The sequence below is a fragment of the Hippopotamus amphibius genome, chromosome 8 (genome assembly GCF_030028045.1).
Source record: "Hippopotamus amphibius kiboko isolate mHipAmp2 chromosome 8, mHipAmp2.hap2, whole genome shotgun sequence".
Classification (NCBI taxonomy): Eukaryota; Metazoa; Chordata; class Mammalia; order Artiodactyla; family Hippopotamidae; genus Hippopotamus; species Hippopotamus amphibius.
In genome coordinates, this window is record NC_080193.1 from 13,200,779 (window position 1) to 13,223,862 (window position 23,084).

Genomic DNA, 23,084 nt, shown 5'->3' on the forward strand with positions numbered 1-23,084 from the left:
AAAAAAAACACAAACCCGATTATTTTAAGCAGTCTGTCTTTTTCCCTCTTATGCCCACAGGCTTTCTTTCAAGATTAAAGTTACCAGCTGTTTCACAGAATATTCAAGTTCTTGGGGTTTGGAGGAAGGAGGACCCCTCCCAGCAAGGATTCTGGAAGCTCCAGGCCATGGTCTATTCTGAGAGAGAGGATGGAAAAGAACAGACCATCCAACCCCAATTCCTGCAGGGCCGATCCTGGCTGGAAATACGTATTGCTAGTGTCCTCTAGTGGCCAAAGCTTGGCTCAACTTTAATAGAGATTTTTCACCCTGAGCAGGGTGTTGAGTGCTTTTGAAAAGCTATTTTGTAACTTGTCTGTTGCCTTGGTGCTCTACCAGGAATGGCTTTCGACTCCTTTAGGCTGGTTCTCTCATCCTAAGCTGTCTCAAATCCTCCTGTGGGGGGGGGGGGGGGGGGGCAGAGTTGGGGAGTTTGAACTAAAGGACAATTTTTGAAAATGGCAAAGTGTCATTTTTCTGAGGAAATCATTCAGCCTCCAAAGTAGCCCATTCTGTGCCTGCACGATTTGCTCTTGACGACCTATACCCCAGAGCAAAATCTTCATATTTATAAACGTCTTTCGCTGTCCAAATTTCTTTCACTAAATCGTCTTTCTTCTTCATGCTAATTATGGGCCTTGCAAAGGCTCTACAAATCAAGCAATTCCTGTTGACCTGGAAATTCCACTTCTGGACATTTTTGCTGAGCAATCACTACAGATAATGAGTAGGAATGAGGACGAGCAATTGGTTGAAGAGTTATTCGTGATACAGAGAAAAAAGCCACAACACCCTAAACATCCAGCAAAACAGAACTGAATAAATTATAGCTCAAGCAACTGATGAAGTGAGATGTTGCAAGTAAAAGCCACGTCACAGTGGAAAAGGTGTTTTTTGCTAGTGGATGAGACGCAGAGGTCTAGAGGGGATGACTTTCCTGGCATCTCACACAAAATATGGGTGATGGTTTCATTTATGTGCACTTTGTGATAGGTCATTAAGCTGTATATTTTCCAAATGTGTGTATATTGCATAATTTTAAAAGATTACAAAACCCCCCACAAAACCCAGGTATCCCAACCCCTGGGAAGGAAGGTAGGTGTACAAAAGAGGAAAAACTGGAATCGTGGCCTCTTGTAATGAGATTTTAAAATTGTACAGTCATCTCTGTCTTTGGGGGGGTGGGGAATGGGGGCTTAGTTCCTAGATGCCTCGCAGACACCAAAATCTGCAGATGCTCAAGTCCCTTAGTTGGCCCTTTGTGTCCGCAGGATTCAACCAACCCAAGAATACAGAGCCGGAGGGCTGACTATATTTAGAGCATTCAAGTGCTGAGACTAGATTTACTTGCAAATAGCTTTGTCTTTGGTGAATTGGAAAACAATGTGAAATGCCAGTCAACTGAAATTCACAACTTGTCAGAGGTGAGGGAGAGGAGGTGTGGTGGAAACAGTACTCTTAAAATTCTTGGCTCCCTAGAGATGGGAGATTATCAATGCATTTCACTAACTCTATCTCCTTATTGCCATAGTGCCTGTGAATTGCCATATCTTTTGCTGTTTTGTTATTGTTGTTGCGCTAGGTCTTAGTTGCGGCTCACAGGCTCCTTAGTTGTGGCTCTCGGGCTCCTTAGTTGTGGCATGTATGTGGCATCTAGTTCCCTGACCAGGGATGGAACCCAGGCCCCCTGCATTGGGAGCTCAGAGCCTAATCCACTGCGCCACTTGGGAAGTCCCTTTTGCTGTTGTTTTAAAAAGCCATAGAATATTTAGAGAAAAACAATTTGCCTAAATGTCCAAGGTAATATAACTCTTCTCTATAGTTCCTTGTCAAAAGCAGAGAAATGATGAGTGAATTTTGAATTACATTTAATAAGTACTTATTTTGTGTCTGTCACCTTGAGACAGTAGCGAGAAACAGATCAGTCCTAGACTTCAACTTACCTTTAGTCTGTCTGGGAGGAAGTATTGATATTACATACATGAAAAAAAAAAAGACCTATATAAGGCAAATGAATGCAAAGTGTGCTGTATAAGTGTTATGAGTTGTATGGAACAAAATCAAGTGTGAGAAACTTTGAGTCTGACTGATATAAATATATGTCTGTAAGGACAGGTGAGTTTCAATCTCTGTGTCTCAGTTTCCCTATCTATAAAATAGAGGCACTATTACTACTGCAAAGGTTAATAAGAATGTGCTCTTTGCTAGAACATTAAATGCTCAAACATGTTAATAGAATACTAATTATTATTATTAAAGAATATCTTTGCGCCTGGCCAGCTACACAGCCCGAGTGGAAATGCTCAGCCTTTTCTTCGCATCAGGAGAGGTATGCAGGCTCTAACTTTAGGAAATGGTTTCTCAAGCTGAGAAAACACCAAGATGCCTGAGAAATCACCACTTCCACCTCTGTTGCCATTTTCTCTCAGTAGAGGGCACCCCTGAGACCTCTCTCCACAGGGAATTTTTTTTTTTCCACCCCAGGAAAAAGGAATCAGTTTTTTGTGCCAAGTCCAAGTCCAGAGAACAAGATATCCAATTTAGCTGATTCCTAAAGATCTTAATTTCCAAACGCTGTCACTGCAGAGTGTACTGCATAAGGAATGAGGCTATGACTGAATACATGGGAGGCAGAAAGCCCTTCTCTGCCTTGTCAAATGAATCGGGCCATTTGGGGGTTTGAGGGCAGCAGAGTCAGGGGCCACCTTCTCTACTTCTCTTTGTAGGGTCTTGCAACCTGGAGGAAGATACACCAGTCTTGGTGCCTGAAGATCAGGGTTTGAATCCTGGCTCCAACTCCAGCTTGCCGCGTGACCTCAGGTTCGTTACTTGTCCACCATGTCAATTTCCTCTTCCATAAAAGATAACACCACCAGTGGAGCTCACACCCATTGATGGCAAACATTAAAGCTAATATCTGTTAAATACTTACGTTGTTCTAAGCACTTTGTGTTATCACTTTTAAGCTTACACAACCCTAGGAGATGGGTACTAATAGGTGAGGAAACTGAGGCATGGTACAATGAAGTTACTTGCCCAGGGTCAACCCTCTAAGCAAATAACAGAGCCAACCTTTGACCCAGGCTGTGTGGCACCACAGTCCACGCCCCATCAAGTACTGTGATTTTCCAGTGAGAGCCCACTATTCACGACTCTATCCCCAGGCTGGACCAGGGGGCTGACATCATAGGTCAACCAGAAGAATACACAAATTTGAATGTCCATAGCTTTAAACCATGAGAATATTAGGTTTTCATCTAGAGAGTAAGATCTTAAAGAATACTGGGGCTGGATGAATCTTTAGGAATCACTTAGTTAATCTAGATCCCCAATTTTCTTTTTTTAAAAATTTGTTTTATTGAAGTACAGTTGATTTGCAATGTTGTGTTAATTTCTGCTGTATAGCAAAGTGATTCAGTTACACATATATATTTATATACATTCTTTTTCATATTCTTTTCCATGGTGGTTTATCACAGGCTATTGAATGTAGTTCACTATGCTATACAGTAGGACCTTGTTGTTCATCCATCCTGTATATAATAGTTTGCATCTGCTAATCCCAAACTCCCAATCCACCCCTCCCCAATGTCCCCTCCCCCTTGGCAACCATAAGTCTGTTCTCTATGTCTCTATGTTTCTGTTTCGTAGATAAGTTCATTTGTGTCATATTTTAGATTCCACATATAAGTGATATCATATGGTATTTGTCTTTCTCTTTCTGTTTTACTTCACGTAGTATGATAATCTCTAGGTCATGTTGCTGCAAATGGCATTATTTCCTTCTTTTTTATGGCTGAGTAGTATTCCAGTATACACACACACACACCCCACACATCTTTATTCGTTCTAGATCCCTAATTTTCAGATGGGGAAATTGACACCCTGGGGGTTTTTGAAAAATAGCTATAAATTGATAACTCTCCCATAGAGAAATGGGGTCTGTGTTCCTTCCCCTAGAATCTGGCCTGACTTTAGTGACTCACTTAAAACCTATAACAGATGGAGTGAGGCTGTGTGGTTTTTTGGAGGCTGGGTCAAGGGTTGACACAGCTCCCATCTTATTTGCTGGAACATTTTAGCTAGGACGCGGAGTCACCATACTAGAAGCACAGCTTCCCCGAGACTGCCCTGCTGGTCAGATCCCGTGTAGACGCTCTGGTTGCAACCCAGCTGGGCAGCTGGCAGCCAGCCCACCAGGCAGGTAAGCCATTTGGGATGCCCAACCCAATTGCACCAGCACATGTCTGCAGCTTTTTAAAAATTAAAAAAAAATTTTTAAACTTTTTTTGGCCACACCACATGGCACGCGAGATGTTAGTTCCGTGACCAAGGATCAAACCCATGCCCCGTGCAGTGGAAGCTCAGAGTCTTAACCACTGGACCACCAGGGAAGTCCCTGTGCAGCTTTAACGCACATCTAACTGCCACGGCATGAGAATCCCCAAGTAAGAACTGCCCCAATGAGTATCCGGAATCCCTGACCCACAAAGTGGAGAGCAAAATAAAATGGGTGTTTCAAGGGACTACGTGTTGGGGTGCTTTGTTACACACCAGAACACAGAGAGGGGAAGTGACTGGCTCAAGACCTCTGTGGGCAGCAGCAGGACCAAGGCTAGCATCAGCTTTCCTGACCTTTAGCCAGAATTCCACCTGCTCCTATGCCAAGCTGAGCCTGTTTCCCAAGCTCTCTGGAGATGCCTCCCCAGGGAATATTCTAACCAGGGTGGGAGGTGTTGAGCTCTCTGACAGACATCTGTGCACGATGCCAGGAACACAGAAGAAAGGCCACATGCCAGGGAGAAGATGCAAATGTCCCAGGCAGAAGAATTCCAAATAATTTATGTAGATACGTTGCTGTCAAGGCAGTAGAACATAACTCCCATCCCTTAAGTGTGGTTTGAATGTAGTGACTAGCTTCTGAAGATGACAGGAAGGAACAGGGAACAAAGGGTGACTCTCCAGGGTTCAACCTGACAAACAGCACCTCCGCCAGGTGATCTGTGTCCATCACCAACAATGGAAGTCATGCATGTACACTTTTTTTGTTGTTTTTGGTCCACATTACTTTTTATTTTTATTAAAAAAATTTAAAAACTTTTTATACAATTTAAAAGTTACTTTCCAGGCTTCCCTGGTGGCTCAGTGGCTAAGAATCTGCCTGCCAATGCGGGCAACACAGGTTTGAGCCCTGGGCCAGGGAGATCCCACGTGCCACGGAGCAATGAAGCCCGTGCGCCACAACTACTGAGCCTGCGCTCTAGAGCTCATGAGCTACAACTATTGAGCCCACGTGCCACAACTACTGAAGCCTGCAAGCCTAAAGCCCGTGCTCGGCAACAGGAGAAGCCACCGCAACGAGAAGCCTGGGCACCACAACAAAGAGTAGCCCCCGCTCGCCACAACTAGAGAAAGCCTGCACACAGCAACCAAGACCCAACACAGCCAATAAATAAATAAATAAATAAATAAATAAATAAATAAATAAATTTATTTATTTAAAAAAAGTTTCTTTCCATTTACAGTTATTACACAACATATTGGCTATACGCCCTGGGTTGCACTATACATCCTTGTAGCCTATCTTACATCCAGTGGTTTGTACCTCTCACTCCCCCCTTCCTATAGAGCTCCTCCCCTTTTCCCCTTCCCCACTGGTAACCACTAGTGCGTTCTCTGTATCTGTGCCTCTACTTCTTTTTTGTTATATTCACTAGTTTGCTGTATTTTCTTAGATTCCTGTATAATTGCTTTCCACTGTTGTGCCAGTTTCTGCTGTACAACAAAGTGAATCACCTGTATTCATACCTATACCCCCAAATCCCCTCCATCTCACGACTCTTTCCTATCCTCCCTATCCCACCCCTCTAAGGCATCACCCATCATGGAGCTGATCTCCCTGTGTTATACAGCAACTTCCCACTAGCTATCTATTGTACGTTTGGTAGTGTATGTATGTCAATGCTACTGTCTCACTTCATCCCAGCTTCCCCTTCACCCACCCCGTGTCCTGAAGTCCATTCAAATACTGTATGCTGCATATATGGAATCTAAAAAAATGGTACTGATGAACCCAGTGACAGGGCAAGAATAAAGATGCAGGGGTAGAGAACGCACTTTTTTAAAAAATTTATCTTCTTTTTTTTTTTGCCGTTTGGCATGCGGGGTCTTAATTCCCTGACCAGGGATCGAACCCATGCCCCCTGCAGTGGAAGCACAGAGTATTAACCACTGAACCTGCAGGGAAGTCCCTTAATTTTTTTTTTTTTTTTATGACGTGGATTAAAAAAGTAGGGCAGGAAATTCACCCAAAACTTAACTGTGTAAAATTTGCATTGGTGGAACTACAAGTGATTTTACTTTTTATTCTTTCCTTGGCTTTTTTCTCCCATACATCCACGATATAAACATACCGTGTACTGTTTTAACACTTTAGAGAGAACTGAAATCGCACTGCAAATTAGGGTTAGTGTCAAGATGATAGAAGCTGTGGCCGAGGTCTCGGTCTTTGTAAGATCAGCTCATTGTTGGCTGAGTAGTTCTGTTTCAAGCAATAAAAAGCTTCCATTAGAAAACATTTTTTTAAAGAAGATATAGTATGCTGTTTAAAATGCAAGCGGGCATCTCTTAGCTCCTGACGGTTGGACAATGGTTTCAAATTTGCTTTCCGGGACATTGGAAGGAAGGAAAAGGGGGAAAGTTAGAGATAAAGAGGATGGTTCAGACACAGAGCTGGAAAGTAATGAGGAACAAGGTGAAAGGATGAGTGGAAACCTTGCCTCCGGGGAAAATATCTGTCTCTCCCACAACGCTCCATCTAAACTGCAATTCACATCCCAACAGGCAGTTATAATAGTTCTAAGAAACGTGTAGGACTGAGGTGTTATGAAGTGCATATTCATTACCGTGGCCTCCGGACACCATCCCCTTTCCCTATCAGGGTATCTCATGTCCCTGGGTTTGCACAATCAATGCTGAGCGGAGACCTCAGAGAGCTTAGCAAAGGCTCGGGTGGGTACCATAAAAGGAGACAAGGCACGTATGTGCTTCCTGGGTTTTCCTTTTCTCGCAAGTGACTGACTAGAAGCCCTGGCATTTGTCTCTAAAAAGAAAATTTCTTTCGATTTCTCTACCAAAAATAAACAGCAGCCTTTTCCCTTGTTGGGAAGGCAAGAAACAAAATGCATCTCTGTCGTTAAAAAGTCACCTTTTCTTTGAGGAACAGGACATGGGAACTTGGGAGGAAAGAGAACTGGGCTGTAGAAAGAAAGGAGAAAGAAAACCAAAGTTATCTTTACAGAGATCAGCAAAGATTTTTTTTTTCCTCAAACATCTGAAAATCTGGAAGTCCTGAGTTCTTTTGGAATAAATTCTCTCTCTTGTCCCAGTCTCTCTCTCTGTCTCTCTGTCTCTCTCTCTCCCTGTCTGTCTGTCTCTTTCTTGTTTCTCTCCAGAAGTTAGATAAAATTACACCCGCAAGGATCAGGTGATTTGCTTCACTATTAAATGGAAACAGTTACGTGAATTTCCATGTATAGATTACATTTATCTATGTTACAACCAGGCCTTAGCATCTTCCAGTCCAATTCTTCTATTTGGAAATGGTTGTCAAAGGATTCTTTCAAAGCTGATGAAAACTTTAAGTGAAATTCCTCAAAAGGACCAAGATGGGTAGTAGTCAAAACAATAGCCACTGGAATACTAGTCAGCAACCGAAAGGGGGAAAAAACCCCAAACAAACATTGATGTCCCCAACCACCTGGATGGATCTCAAGGGAATTATGCTGAGTAAAAAAAGCACATCTCGAAAGGTTACATGCCACGTGATTCCATTTATAGAACATTCCTGAAATGGCAAAATTGTAGAGATGGGGAGCAGATGAGAGGTTGCCAGGGGTTAGGGAGGTCAGGAGGGCAGGAGATGGTTGTAGCTACTAAAGGGTCGCACGAGGGGTCTTTGAGATGAATGTTCTGTATCTTGTCTGTGGTGGTGACCCAAATCGCCATGTGATAAAATTGCAGAGGACTACATACACACAGTCATACAGATGAGTGCATGGAAATGTGAGAAATCTGAATAAGGTCCGTCCGTGCATCGCATCAGTCGGTCCCTTGATTGTGACATCGCACCATGGCCGTGCAAGATGTTACCATTGGGGGAAACGGAGTGAAGGGTAGATGGGATTCTCTGTGTTATTTCTTGCATTTGCCTGTGAATCTATGATGATCTTGAAACTTTTTTTAAAATTTGGATGCAGGTTTGGATGGAGATGACTTCCTCTGCACTCTTCCCTCCTGGAGTGGGTACCACAGAGCCTAGTGAGAAAACGTCAGGTCAACTCCAAGGTCTGCATTTGGCAAGGATGAGCTCATGCCCAGAGATGGCGTGTGGCTTGCTGGCAGTCGTTCAGGAAAGGGTAGCAGCCTTATCTCACACCTCCAGATTTTCAGTCTAAGGCTTTTTCTCTTCCATCCCAGTGTTTCGGTTCTTGCTAAGTATTTGATGTAAAGATCAACTTAGCTAAATGTATAGACGCAATTTAAAATAATTAAGGCTATTGGCTAATGAAGTCTTATAAAGCTCTGTGGAGAAGATGGTACCATTATCTCCATCTCACAAGTGAAGAAACCAGAACACAGAGCAGGGAAGTGATTGGCTTGGGGGTATAATTAGCAAGGGGCTCTGCCCGGATTAGAACCCACATTGACTGGCCCCAGAGGGTTCCCTGGTGCTGGGCTGAGCCAGTAGTCCTCACACAAGGCTACATGTGTGTATGTGTGTGCCTGGGTATGGACACACGTGTGTGTGTGTGTGTGTGTGTGAAGCCAAGTCCACATTTGCTAATGCCATGTTAGAAATGAGATTTGGCTTTAAAACTTCGCAACTTTCCCATTGCTGTGTGTTTCTCCTTCCCCTCCACTGGAGGAATTTAATTGGCTCAGAGGTCTCCCCTTTTGCCACTGGAGATCACAACGTGATAGAACCTGGGCAGCTCTGGCTGAAGGCTCCAGTAACTGCGGCCCAGCTCAGGGGGACACAGCACAGAGCAGGGAAGACCCAAAAGTCAGGGAATGAGACTTCCAATGCTGGCTTCATGGCAACATGGTGACGATGCTTCTGGTCCCATCACGTACTTCCTGCTTCCACCTTCCAGAGATGCTTAAGTAGCGTCTCCACCTTTATTTAGCTATCCATCCACGTTTCTGTCACTTTCACTGCCTCTCCTTATCCTTAGAATTTTCACTTAGCTGTCTATTCTGAGTATACCTGTGCCCTCTCCAACATCAGCTTTTTGATGTTGATTGTACCGGAGACTTACCTGTTTCCTGCCCCTCCTACTGCCCAGTGGCAGGAGGGAATGCATCTTCTCTTTTTTTTGTCTGATCGATTTCAGTAACGTCTTGACTAATACACCCCGCCCACCTACTATGAAACAGACTTCTTTCCCACACAGCCCCATCCAATTTCTAGGCCATGGCCAGATATGAACTTCAGAAGAAAACAAATCCCCTGCATATAGAATAACAGGGCTTGAGGGATAATCTAGTCCCAATTTCTCACTCTGGGGAGGAGCAAATTGAGACCCCAAAAGGAGGGAGGGCTTTCTTGAGGTGGCACAGCATAAAACAGGCACAAAAATCTGTGTCTCGTGAGTTTAGGATCTACCAACAGAAGAGCTGAGATGAACAGAGCACGTTCATCCCATTTGGTCACCCACAAAGTTTTGGGGAAACTCAGAAGTCAGAAACTTATCTTCCAAAAGAGGAATGACAAAGAGATTGAATGTGTTGCCCTTATTCAGTTTTTTTTAATTTTATTTATTTATTTTGGCTGTGTTGGGTCTTCGTTGCTGCATGCAGGCTTTCTCTAGTTGTGGTGAGTGGGGGCTACTCTTCATTGTGCTGTGAGGTCTTCTCTTGTTGAGGAGCACGGGCTCTAGGCGCGTGGGTTTCAGTAGTTGTGGCTTGTGGGCTCTAGAGCGCAGGCTCAATAGTTGTGGTGCATGGGCTTAGTTTCTCCATGGCATGTGAGATCTTCCTGGAGCAGGGCTCGAACCTGTGTCCCCTGCATTGGGAAGCGGATTCTTAACCACTGCGCCACCTAGGAATTCCCAGCAGGCAGATTATTAACCACCACATCACTAAGGAAGTCCCATGGGTTGCCTTTAGAATGGCAAAAGTTAAAACATTTTTGCACAATCTGGTATATTTGTTTGTTTTCTTGTTACTTGTATTTTTTTAAGCTCTTTATTGGAGTATAATTGCTTTACACTGTTGTGACAGGTTCTGCTGTACAACAAAGTGAAACGAATCAGTTGTATGTATACATATATCCCCATATCCCCTCCCTCCCGTGACTCCCTCCCACTTTCCCTATCCCAGCCCTCTAGGTCATCACCCATCCTCGAGTTGATCTCCCTGTGCTCTCCAGCAACTTCCCACTAGCTATCTATTTTACATTCAGTAGTATATATATGTCAACGCTACTCTCTCACTTCGTCCCAGCTTCCCCTTCGCCCCCCACCCTGTGTCCTCAAATCTGTTCTCTACATCTGCATCTCTATTCTTGCCCTGCCACTACCTGGTATATTTAAAGTATAAAGAAATGAGCATCTTCAAACATCAATAGAGGGTGTACAAGTGGAGACAAATCTTTCTTAGAAGACAATTAGGCAACCCAGCTATTTATCTTCTAGTAAGTTACCCCAAGGAGATAGTTTTTCAAGTTAAGGCGAATGTTTTACAGAAAAATGATCACCATCACATTTTTTTGTGTAACAGAGAAATATTAGAAACAATCTAAAAATCCAACAGAGGGAATCAATTAGGTGAGTGATGACCTATCTTCTTGTCGATGAAATGCTATGTGATTGTTAACATTTGCGTGGAGAGAAAGAGAGAGAGACAGAGAGACAGAGTGATGGAGACAGAGAGACAGAGAGACAGAGGGAGAGAAAGAGGGAGGGAGAGAGAGCGGAGAGAATGCTAGAAGAATATACACCAATGTGTTAATAGAGGTTCCCTCCTTTGGGTTGGATTTTCTGTTGTTGGGATTTGGGTATGTGTTTGATTCACCTTTCTCTTTTAGACTTCTCTTTACCTTTGAGTTGTTTTACCTCTGCCCCAAATCTGGGCTACAGAAGACGGTTTCAATATAAGCAGACACCCGGTCCTCTTTGTGTTTGCCAAGGATCATAATCTCAGCAATGATGTCACAAATAACCATCAGGACATGAGGTGGTACCCGGGCCAACTTGGCTTTCCTGATGACCTTGGCTCCAAGAATGTCAAAGCCCTTCCCACACAAGAGTTTCCTCACCCTTACACCTTTTGGTTGGAATCCAGCTTGGGGCTGCAGAGGCAGCTAGCGCTACACTGTTTCTTGGGAAATTCTTGTTCTTTTTCTATTCCGCTTCTGTGTTCTCAATGTGCTCCCTCATTATCCAGTAAGACCTCCCATTTTCTGTCTAAGCCAGGTCAACATTTAAAAAAATTTCCGGCTTCCTAGGTGGCACAGTGGTTAGGAATCCGCCTGCCAATGCAGAGGACACGGGTTTGATCCCTGCTCCGGGAAGATCCCACATGCCGCGGAGCAACTAAGCCCGTGCGCCAAAAAATAAAAAATAAAAATAAAAAAAATTAAAAATTTCCAGATACCAACATCTTGTGACAATGATAAGGCGATGGGTTTGGTCCCGGGTGTCAAATCATACCTGGGTTTGAAAGAGGGTGACCAACTCGTCCCAGATAACTATGAACCCTACTGCTTTTAGCATTGAAAGTTCAGCACGTGGGGGGCATTCCCTGGCAATCCATTGGTCAGGACTCTGTGCTTTCACTGCCAGGGGCCTGGGTTCGATCCCTGGTCAGGGAACTAAGAGCCCGCAAAATGCGTGACAAGGCAAAACAAAAACAAAAACAAAAAAAACCACAAAATGTTCAGCATGTGGGAAAACTGAGTCTCTGGTAAACCAGGACAACTGGTCACTCCAGCTTTGAATCTGGTCTCTTTCATTGAGTTTCACCTATTCAAGCCTGAGTTATCTCAGTCTTAATTTAAAAAGGATACACTTTTCCTGGACTTTGTGGATATACCAGGACATACACAGACCTGACGGAGAAGCAGACACTAAACTAACACCTACATAAGCAGGATGTCAGTGGGGATAGAGTTGGGATTGGCGTGGGGAGAGAAGTCAGGGAAATAACACTTCCGCGGGCATCGGAAGGACAGGGGCCAAAACTAACACTTCCTGGGTGCTTGCCATGTTAAACGCTTTACGCACGTTATTGCATGTAAGTATCCCAGTGACTCTTCTCGGAAAGATGCTTATCTATCCCCATTTTAAAGATGTAGAGGGACTTCCCTGGCGGTCCAGTGGTTAAGACTCCGAGCTTCCGCTGAAAGTTACATGGGTTTGATCCCTGGTCAGGGAACTAAGATCCCGCATGTCACACAGCCAAAACAAAAACAAAACAAAACAAAACACACAACTTAAAGAAAAGTAAAGATTTAGAAAACTAAATGTAAGACGGGATAAAGTACATTTCTTCATATCACAGACCTAGAAAGTGACAGATAGGAGATTTGAAAGCAGGCAACCTTACTCCAGAGTCTGTAAAAAAAAATTTTTTTAATTTAGTAAAGTAACACGTCCGTAAGGTTAAAAAGCTAGAAACAGTGCCACGAGCATCAAGATGGAAAAGAAGAAAGAGGCAGTCCCCCCTCCAGCTCTCTCACCCCTCCACTGGTTTCCAGGGGCAACGACCTTCACGAATTTTAGCTGCTTCTTCATCAGCTTTTTGCAGTGTGTAGGACACACTATTTTAGGCTAAACAGAAAGAAACTCAAAGTGAATTTTAGAGAGCTACCGTTGCAAGTTTGCAATTTACCCACATTTGCAAGGGTTTGACTTTTGGCTCCATGAGGACAGAGACAGTTGCCCTTTTGGTCTTTGCTCGATTTTCAGAGCTTATGTGCCTGGCGTGTGCTAGGCACTCATTAAATATTTATTGCATGAACTTGTGAAATAAATGTACCAAAAACCTGCATTTTTATTGACGTATAGTTCATTTACAATACATATTGTATTAGTTTTGGATGTGCAGCAAAGTGACTCGTTAAATATTTTTTCAGATTCTTTTTCCATTATAGGTTGTTACAAGATATTGAATACAGTTCCCTGTGCGATACAGTAAATCCTTATTGTTTATCTATTTCATATATGGTGTGTATCCATTCAAAAGCATGTATTTTTGAAAGAATAAATCTGACATGCAAAAATACTTTCTTACAGAAATATCCAATCATTTCTCAAACATTTATGTGTGAGCATATACAACGCCCTAGGCTTGATTAATAGTATAGCGATAAATAGACACTGTGAAATAGAGTATGTGTTTGTTTCGTGCTCTATTTTATATGTTATTCTCATCTATGTCTTCCAATTATTCCTCCCGGTAGGAATGACCAGCCCCTGTCCCTATTCCTTCTGATGAGGAAACTGTGATGCTGAGAGTTTGTCCCTTAGAGGTAAGGGGCAGAAGTCTCAAGTCAGGTACTTTGAAACCAGACAAGTGACAGGGCCTCATTTAGAGCTTTGCTCAGACATCAGAACACTGTATGTAGCCAACACCAAGGTCCTCCTCATCCCTGTTTTCTTTCCCACAATGCAATGCCACCCTCAATACAATCTCATGGAATTATCATAAGACACCAATTGGACAGCTACTAAACTGTTAGGCACTGCGTGGAAATTCACAGATAAATAAGACATGACCTGTGCTCTTAAGATGACTTCCAGACAAGCAGTGGACCCCACAGGTCCAAGTCAAATTTGCCAGATGCTACACAGACAGGATCCATGTGCAGAGACAAGTGAATGTTGCTTGGTGTTCCTGAGCAGTGTCTCTGAGGTCACACAACTCTGTGACCTTGGGTGAGAAACTCAACCTCTCTGAACCACAGGAAGGTGAGACTTTTAAGAAGGCGTAACCTCGGGACCTCCTTGGTGGCGCAGTGGTTAAGAATCTACTTGCCAATGCAGGAGACATGGGTTCGAGCCCTGGTCCGGGAAGATCCCACGTGCCTCGGAGCAACTAAGCCTGCGAGCTGCAACTACTGAGCCCGTGCGCCTAGAGCCCGTGCTCCACAAGAGAAGCCACTGCAATAAGAAACCCGTGCACCACAACAAAGATGAAGAGTAGCCCCCACTTGCCACAACTAGAGAAAGCCCCCTCTGTGGGTCATTGGGCTGATATGTGACCCAGTATATGAGCTGATGCATGTGACATGGTGGACATAACATCAGCACTTATAAGCTTCCCAATTAGTTTGGGGAAAAAAGTCCTCTTTTTTTCTCCCAGTGACCCTAGTATATATATATTAGATTGAATTCTGTGTAAGCTTGCTGTTTTTATAGGTTAAAAACAGTCAAATGAAAAAAAAAACCTAGGTATAATCTTCAGGATACTTTCCAACTGTGAAAAAATAAAATAAAACTTTTAAATAAAAAAATAAAATAAAGTAAAATAAAAAGTCGAATGTCAGTGCGATATGATGATATAATAAGAAATATATGTTTGTTAGTCCTGTTCCCCAGTTCCTAACACAGAGCTCCTAAAACCCTTGTAATTTCCTGAGTCCTAAGGATGAGAATGTTTTCTTCTTCATAACAAGTCCCTTTCAACCAAACCTGAGTTTATGTTAATGAGATGACTTCAGGGTGGAGGTTGGTTGCCAGAGGAACCAACTGGATGATTAGACGGTTGGAATTTTCAGCTCCACCTCAGGGAGAGGAGAGGGGCTGGGGATTGAATTAATCACCAATGGCCAAGGATTTAATCCATTCTCTCTATGTAATAGAACCTCCATAAAAACCTTAAACCACAACATGCAGAGAGTTTCCGGGTAGTGAATGTATTCAAGTGCTGGGAGGATGATCAACTCCATGGAGACAGACGGTCCTGCAGGCAGGTCCTTTCTAGATCTGTATATACATCTTAATCTGGCTGTTCATGTATATCCTTTGTAATATACTTCATAGTAAGCCAATAATAGTAAGCAAAGTGTTTCCCTGATTTCTGTGAGCCTTTACAGCAAATTATCTACCCTGAGGAGGGAGCCCTGGGAATCTCCAACTTGCAGTTGTGTTGGAGAGAAGTGGGGGTAAGCTGGGGACCCGCTAGCTGGGATTGGCATTTGACGTGAGGAGCAGTCTTGTGGGACTGAGCCCTTAACCAACCTCCATGCTAACTTCACGTGCTACCGAGTCCAAGCTCACTCTGCTCACCACATGACAGGCCAATAAATTGGAGATGAGACTTTCTGGAAGACTGAGAAGATGGCAGAGCAACATCTCAAAAAAACCATCTTGTTGGTGTTTGGATGCCAGTTTCTTTTGTAGCACAGAGACGGGGAGGAGCTGAGGAAGGAAAGTAAAAAGGTCATATGTTTTGCAAATATCCCCTGGAATGGCCAGCCTTGGGGAGGGAATGTGTTAATTTCTTCTTTCTTGCAGCCATCCGCAGGTGGAAAGGGGCCAGATGTTTCTCTGAACAAAAGCACTTGGGTTTAACATTCAGGCAGAGGGACAGGGTTCCCTGAGGCAGGCCATTATGTATAGACAGTATCCTTTTAGTGAACAAAAGCAACCGGTAGCAAAGGTTAAAGTAAACGAAAGAGATCCAACATGGAGTCAGATTTGTCTCCTCCCCGTTACACCGGTAGTTAGTGTCAGAATTGAATTCAATCGTAAGATGATCATTTGATATTCTCAGAAAATCTGAGAATTGCTTGGTGTAGAAAACCCACACGTTTGGTGCCAGAAGTGTTGTGAGTGGAGGAACAGTTTTTCCCTTGAGTCCGCAATTTTGTATGGTTCAACCTAATCAGGTTATTTAAAAATTGGGAGAAATGGATACAGGGTGGGAAGGTTCTTGAAACTCAGAAAAATCCAGGTGTTCTGCTTCTTTGTGATGATTTTGCTAAATGTCTCCTGAGGCTGGCTGCAACCCTGCCTCTGACACCATGCTCTCTCTGCAACGTTGGCAAGGACCTGACAGTCACACTTCAAGAAGGGAAATGCCCTCAGCTAGAGCAGAGTCCCAACTTGGTTTCAGGCAGCGGTAATGGACCTCTGGCCAATCGAGGAGTGAGGCTCTCAGTATATGCCACACTTTGTTATTTAAAAAAAGAAACTTCTGTGTGAGTTTGTTGTATAGCAATGTAATTGGTGAGGGCCCCTGGGTGACGGAGCAGGCACGCAGACTTTTTAAAAGTAAGTTTCAGGAAAAGATTGGTTTCTAGTTGACCAATAGCTAGCTATTGCTTGCTGTTTTGGCCAAAGGGTAGCAGCTGCAGGGTAGTGGGGATCTGAGGAAGGGGTTGGGGAAGGAAGCAGGATGCTATTTGCTGCAACTTTAAGATGCGTAAAGATCTACTCTGTCATCCTAGCTTTGCTCCATCTCACTGTATGATCCAGAACAAATGATTTGTTCTCTTCGAGTCTTTGTTTTCTCTTCCACACTATGAAGCTAAAACTAAAATACATACCGCAAAGGGCTGCCGTGAGAATGGATTGAGTAATTGTGTAAATTACATGGCAAATAGGAACTATTCTGTATCAAATAGATAACCAAGAAGGACTTACTGTATAGCACAGGGAACTATACTCAATATTTTGTAATAACCTATAAGAGAAAAGAATCTGAAAAAAAAGTATATGTATTTATAATTGAATCACTTTGATGTACACCTGAAACTAACACAACACTATAAATCAACTATACTTCAATAAAAAAATTTTAAAAAAAGAAACAATCAGTGGCAGTAATAATATTATCACATATCCAGTGTCTGATGTGGGCCATGCTTTGTCAGGGACTTTATATACGAGGGTGAGTCAAAAATTATCCACTCTCAGTTACATTAAAACTTCTGTTGGCCACACTGTTTTAGCACTTTCCGTTCAAGGATACTGTCTCCCCAGTCACTGCTGTGCAGGTGTGAACATGTTACATCAGTTCATTTGTAACTGCGGTGAGAGCAAAAATGGATGCCCCACTTGCGATTTGCACGAAAGAAGAGCAGCGTGCAGTGATTCATTTTTCGTGGTCTGAAGGTGTGCACGTCTACACACTTCTGCCCACACTGTCGACACTCTGCAGACACTTTGTTTTGAGGTGTTAAAGCATCCTCCCTATAGTCCTGACCTTGCTCCATTGGACTTTCACCTGTTTGGTCCCCTGAAAGCATCCCTACAAGGACGAAGATTCACTTCTGATAGTGAAGATAGTGGTACATACGTGGCTCTGCAGCTCAGCCTAAATCATTTTTTAATGAGCGAATATGAAAGCTTGTTGACAGATGGGCAAAGTGTATTTGAAAAAGCAAGGAGATTATGTTGAAAAATGATGTATTTGTCTTTTCTCAAAGTTAATTAAAATAAATTCTACAGCCACGGTGTGGATAATTTTTAACTCATCCTTGTATGTTTGCCAATCAATCCTTGCAGCAAATCCATGGAGCAAACACATTGATAGCCATCCCACATGAAGAACCTGCATTCAGAATGCAATCACACCATAAGAAAGATTTGAAGCTAGAATTTGAATTGTAAAGGAGGGTTTAGAGGGAATTCCCTGGCGGTCCAGTGGTTAGGACTCTGCGCTTCTACTGCTGGAGGCCCCGGTTCCATCCCTGGTCAAAAAAAAAAGGAGGGTTTGGATAATTTGGAGGGCTCATAATAACCGCTGTTCATTTAGCTGTCTCTTTAAGTCCTAGTACCAGTTCAGCAAAGTTCAACAAATATTGATCATGCCCAAACTCACTGCTAGATGCGTGGCTTAGTGAATGCAATAGGAGCTCATGTCCAACTGTTAGATCGTTCAGTGATTTGTGATTAAAAAAAAAAAAAAAGACAGCATCTAAACAAGTGTGAAAGATGCCCCCAACTCATTTCTGTAGACTGAGCTGTATGAAAAGTCTTCCAGAATATTCCGGGAAGGGAGAGTCTGGTGTTCCGTGCCACCCACCAGCTCTCCGTGGACGGATAAGAAGAGCTCTCCAGGCTGGTGGAGAGACTCGTAAGTCTTATTAGTTCTGTATTATAGAGCGTGTTTCAGAGGAGTTCTCTCAGCCCAAGTGGGGCTGCCCCCATGTGGGGGTGCAGACCCAGGGCAGTGGGCAGCCATTAAGGGAGGTGGCATTGCCCAACGCAGACACTAAGCCAGGTGGAGACACACGGGCCAGTTCTCCTGCCTCAGCCCCCCACTTCCCACACCTGCAGAATGATGACTCAGAAACAGCCAGTTCCTTAGTTGGGGTGAACCACCCACAGACTGAAAAACAGCTGCTCACGCCCAGGACTGCTCTGCTACCCCCTACCCCACCTCCAGCCCCCAGACAGGGAAACAGACCAGCTGACTCTGAGCTCTGTCTTAGCTGCCTGATTCTAGATGCTCCCCTTGTCGCATGAAGAAGAAAGACCACATCCCTCATCACCAAGAGATATCAATCTTTGGCATGCTGCCTCTTTCAGGTTTTTGTTTTTTTAACTTTAAAATTTTTTATTTATTTTGTTTATTAAATTTTTTAAATTTTATATTGGGCTATAGTTGATTTACAATGTTGTGTTCGTTTCAGGTGTACAGCCAAGTGATTCAGTTATACGTATACAGATATTTATTCTTTTTCAAATTCTTTTCCCATTTAGGTGATTACAGAGTGCTGAGCAGGGTTCCTTGTGATATACAGTAGGTCCTTGTTGGTTACCTATTTGTGTGTGTGTGTATGGGGGGGTATCTCAAATGTCTATTTCTTTTTTATTAATTTTTTATTGGAGTATAGTTGATTTACAATGTTGTGTTAGTTTCTGCTGTACAGCAAGTGAATCTGTTATACATACACATATATCTACTCTTTTTTAGATCCTTTTCCTATGTAGGTCATTACAGAGTATTGAGTAGAGTTCCCTGTGCTCCACAGTAGGTCCTTATTAGTTATCTATTTTATATATAGTAGTGTGTATATGTCAATTCCAATTTACCCCTCCTATTTCGGGGTTTTTTAATGCATATTTTTAGTCTTTTTTTTTTCAAGATCGGACATTCTGATTTTCACAAAGGTGGCATCTCCATTTCTGATTATAAAGCCTTACACTCATTCTCGATGATTATTGACTGTGAATTACAGTGATAGGATACTATTTGGGGCTTTATGATATTAACAGCAAACACTTACATGATTTATATTACTGTGTTGATTTCGTATCCTTCAACTTTATTGAATCTGATAATTAGTTCTGACAGCTTATTTGTGGAGTCTTTAGGGTATCCTACATAGACGATCACGTCATCTGCAAAGATAATTTTACTTTTTTCTTTAAAAGTAAAATTATCTTGCCCAACCCCATAGCAAATATTAAGAATAATAACCAATCAAAAATGGGCAAAGGACTTGAATAGACATACAAATGGCAAACATTTATATAAAAAAAGTGCTCAACATCACGAATCATCAGGGAAATGCAAATCAAAGCCCCAGCGAGAAATTTAAAAAAGTCAACTGTCACTAGTAGCCCATGTCACTCTCTTAGCTGGTAAACATGAAATAATTAAATAACTAGGGTCAAAGAATCTCTCTTGTGGAGTGCCAGTTAAGAGAAAACAAAAAGAAGGCATTTTCCTCAAGTTTCTACTTGTCAGTACTCCTGGCAATAAGGGAAAGAAACCCAATGCAAATTGGCTTGGGCAAAAGCGGGAACAATTAGCCTGTGTTGCTGATAAGGTTGAAACAGAAACTAATTTCAGACAATGGGCCCAGGAATTCAACTAATAATATGAGGATCTCTCACCTTCTCTTTCAGCTTTGCTTCTCTCTGGGGGTCAGCTCATCCTTGGCTTCTTCAGATGTGTGTCTTCCATGTGATGAAGGTGAGGTAAGCATGGCCGTAGGCAGCTCCAAATTAAGATCCTCTCAACTCACATCCACAGCATGAATGTAAGTCTCTTGCCTCTTGGAATCTGAATAAAATCCCAGGAATAGCTCTGATTGGCCCTGTTGGGTCACGTGTCCATTCCTTGGGCCAATCACTGTAGTCAGTGTGCAGGTTACTCTGATTAAACCAAACTGGGTTCTGGAAATAGCTCCTGTGCTGGGCCACCATTAGAATCACAGGGATGGAGGAGGACCACCAGACAGGGTTATTAAATGGGTACAAACAAGAGAGAAGTGAGTGAGTGGATTAGGAAGTCGTAGAACAGCAGTCCCTCCATGCCCCAAACTGTTCTAGAGCATTAAGTATGCAGCAGGGACACGGCTAGATGGGCCCAAGTGGAGTGGCATGATATCAGGACAACCACGGGGGCTCCCTCCAGCAGCGAGGACATCAACAATGTGATGGGGAACTTCCCTGGTGGTCCAGTGGTTAGGACTCCTTGCTTTCACTGCCGAGGATGTGAGTTCAGTCCCTGGTCAGGGAACTAAGATCCTGCAAGCCACGTGGCACAGCCAAATAAAAAACAAACAAACAAACAAACAAAAAGCAATGTGACGGGGCAGTTCAGGGGATTACGGAAGAATAGAGAGCATCTGTGGACCAGAGGGATCCAGAGCTGGATGCAGAACGGAGGGACCTCACAGCTGTGTGGATGAGCCTGGTGATGTGCAGGAACTCTCCACCTCCTTGCAGACTTTTAGAGTGTCCAGAAATGGACCTTAGTGAGTGTAGCAGGCACTACTGCGGGCCTTCTGCATCCCCTGACCACTCACGGCTACATACAGAAGGCTGCTTAGCACAAACAGCTGTGACTCTCTTCCTAAAAGCTTTAATATTATGTGTTGAAGAACTCAGCCTGTACAAAAAGCCAGAATGTGTGCACGAGACAGCACAGCCAGTGAACGGATGCCTCTGGAAGCAGCCCTCAACCAATGACGGGAGGGAGTTGCGGATAATGTCCCAACTTCTTCACTCCTCACTTGAGGTAATGCTGAAGAATGTGTCCTACTCTGTCCCCCAGTGGGATTGAGCCCTGGTTGCCCCCAGGGGAAGCTGACGTGATTATGCATCATCTACTGACCTCCCTTTCCCACCTTCCGACTGGCATTTCCTAGGATCCTCTCCCAAATAAACGTTAACATCTGCATCCTTATCCCAGGGTCTGCTTCTGAGAGAATCCAAATTATGAGGGTTTACAACTGCTGGGGCTAAAAGAGGTTTGGGGTACACACAGAGACTCTCCAAGGAAGTTTTTGGAAGTCAAGCAGATGGGGTGAAGAATACTGGGATTAGGAAAGATAGAAGGGAGAAATGGAGACAGGAAGGAAGGAAGGAAGGAAGGAAGGAAGGAAGGAAGGAAGGAAGGAAGGAAGGAAGGGGGGAGGAAGGAAGGAAGGAAGGAAGGAAGGAAGGAAGGAAGGAGGAAAAAATAAACTCAGATAAATGAATAATGAGCCCATTGCTTGATAATAAAAAGCACACCCTATATGTATATCAAATAAGAATGAATAAGTAAATAAAGGAAGGAATAAGTTAAAGTTTCCTTCATTCTAGCTTTGTAAGGGGTAAAGCCCTGTTCTCTCTGAAGAGTTCAATACCAACCAACAATTCAGGAGAGGTGCTAAGTAAAGTTGTACCCATTTCTTAACATCAAAGCACTTCTTGGAATTTCATTTTTTCTCCTCGGCAAAGTGGTGATGAAATGATGATCAAAATGAGAATGCCCTGCCTCACGGGCACTTGAGAGGGTAAAATGCAGTGAAGTTGTGCAGAAGAGAAAGAACTCTTCTCTGGGGAAATTTTGTTGGCGACGGTTATTAGAACAGGGCTGTGTCGCTACGATGACAGGAAAATGTCATAGTAATTTTCCAGTCCATCTGTAACAATGAAAGTGTGCCTGCCCAGTGCCTGCCACGTAGTAGAGGCTCAATTAATGATGGATGAATACGTGGATGACATCAACAGGTAGCTCTTATCTCATGTGTCTTTTTTTTTTCCTGGCCGTGCCACAGCAGCTTGTAGAATCTTAGTTCCCCAAGCAGGGATCGAACCCAGGCCCTCGGCAGTGAGAGCACGGAGTCCTAACCACTGGACCACCAGGGAATTCCTTCATTCACGTCTTTTATCTCCCAATAATCTAACCCCCACTCAATAGCTCATCAAACAGACGGTCTGTCCTATTATTTATTTATTTATTTGTATTTATTGGCTGTGTTGGGTCTTCGTTGCTGCACAAGGGCTTTCTGTAGTTGCGGCGGGTGGGGGCTACTCTTCATTGTGGTGTGTGGGCCTCTTATTTCGGTGGCTTCTCTTGTTGTGGAGCATGGGCTTTAGGTGCTCAGGCTTCAGTAGTTGCAGCGCATGAGCTCAGTAGTTGTGGCGCACGGACTTTGTTGCTCCGCACCATGTGGGATCTTCCCGGACCAGGGCTCAAACCTGTGTCCCCTGCATTGGCAGGTGGGTTCTTAACCACTGAGCCACCAGGGAAGCCCTGTCTGTCCTATTCGAAATACTGATACCCACCCACCTTTCTCTTAAATTTCTCCTTTCAAGTTTGAAATGTGGCTGAGGTTTAGGACTCATGCAGCTAAATCCCTGCTTTCACACAAATCTATTATTATGTCTCGACATGTGTGTGCTTTTCTCTCTGATAGGTAACTGGAAGATGTGATTGAAGAATAGCGGTTGCCGAGGGTCATGGAGAAAAATATATGGTTGCAGGCTTTCGGTGGAAGCTTCTGGGTACAGTAATGTGTAAGCCTCATTCCTAGGCAGTGAACGCAGGCAAGTGGATGGCGTAAATGTTTATTTTCAGGGGGGAGTCATTTATTTTTCAGGCAGAAAGTTTACACAGCTTGAGAGAATTATTTGAAAGGAAATGAAACCCATAGCATATGATGCTTATGGGCTTTCTCTTCCTCCCTGCTCCCTGCCCAGCTATGAAAATGAGAAGGTTGACCCCCTTCCTCTCCCGGCCCCCAGCACATCCAGGTCTCACCACTAGCTTGACAGCAGGCAGGACGCAAGAGCAGCTGTTGTTGGAAA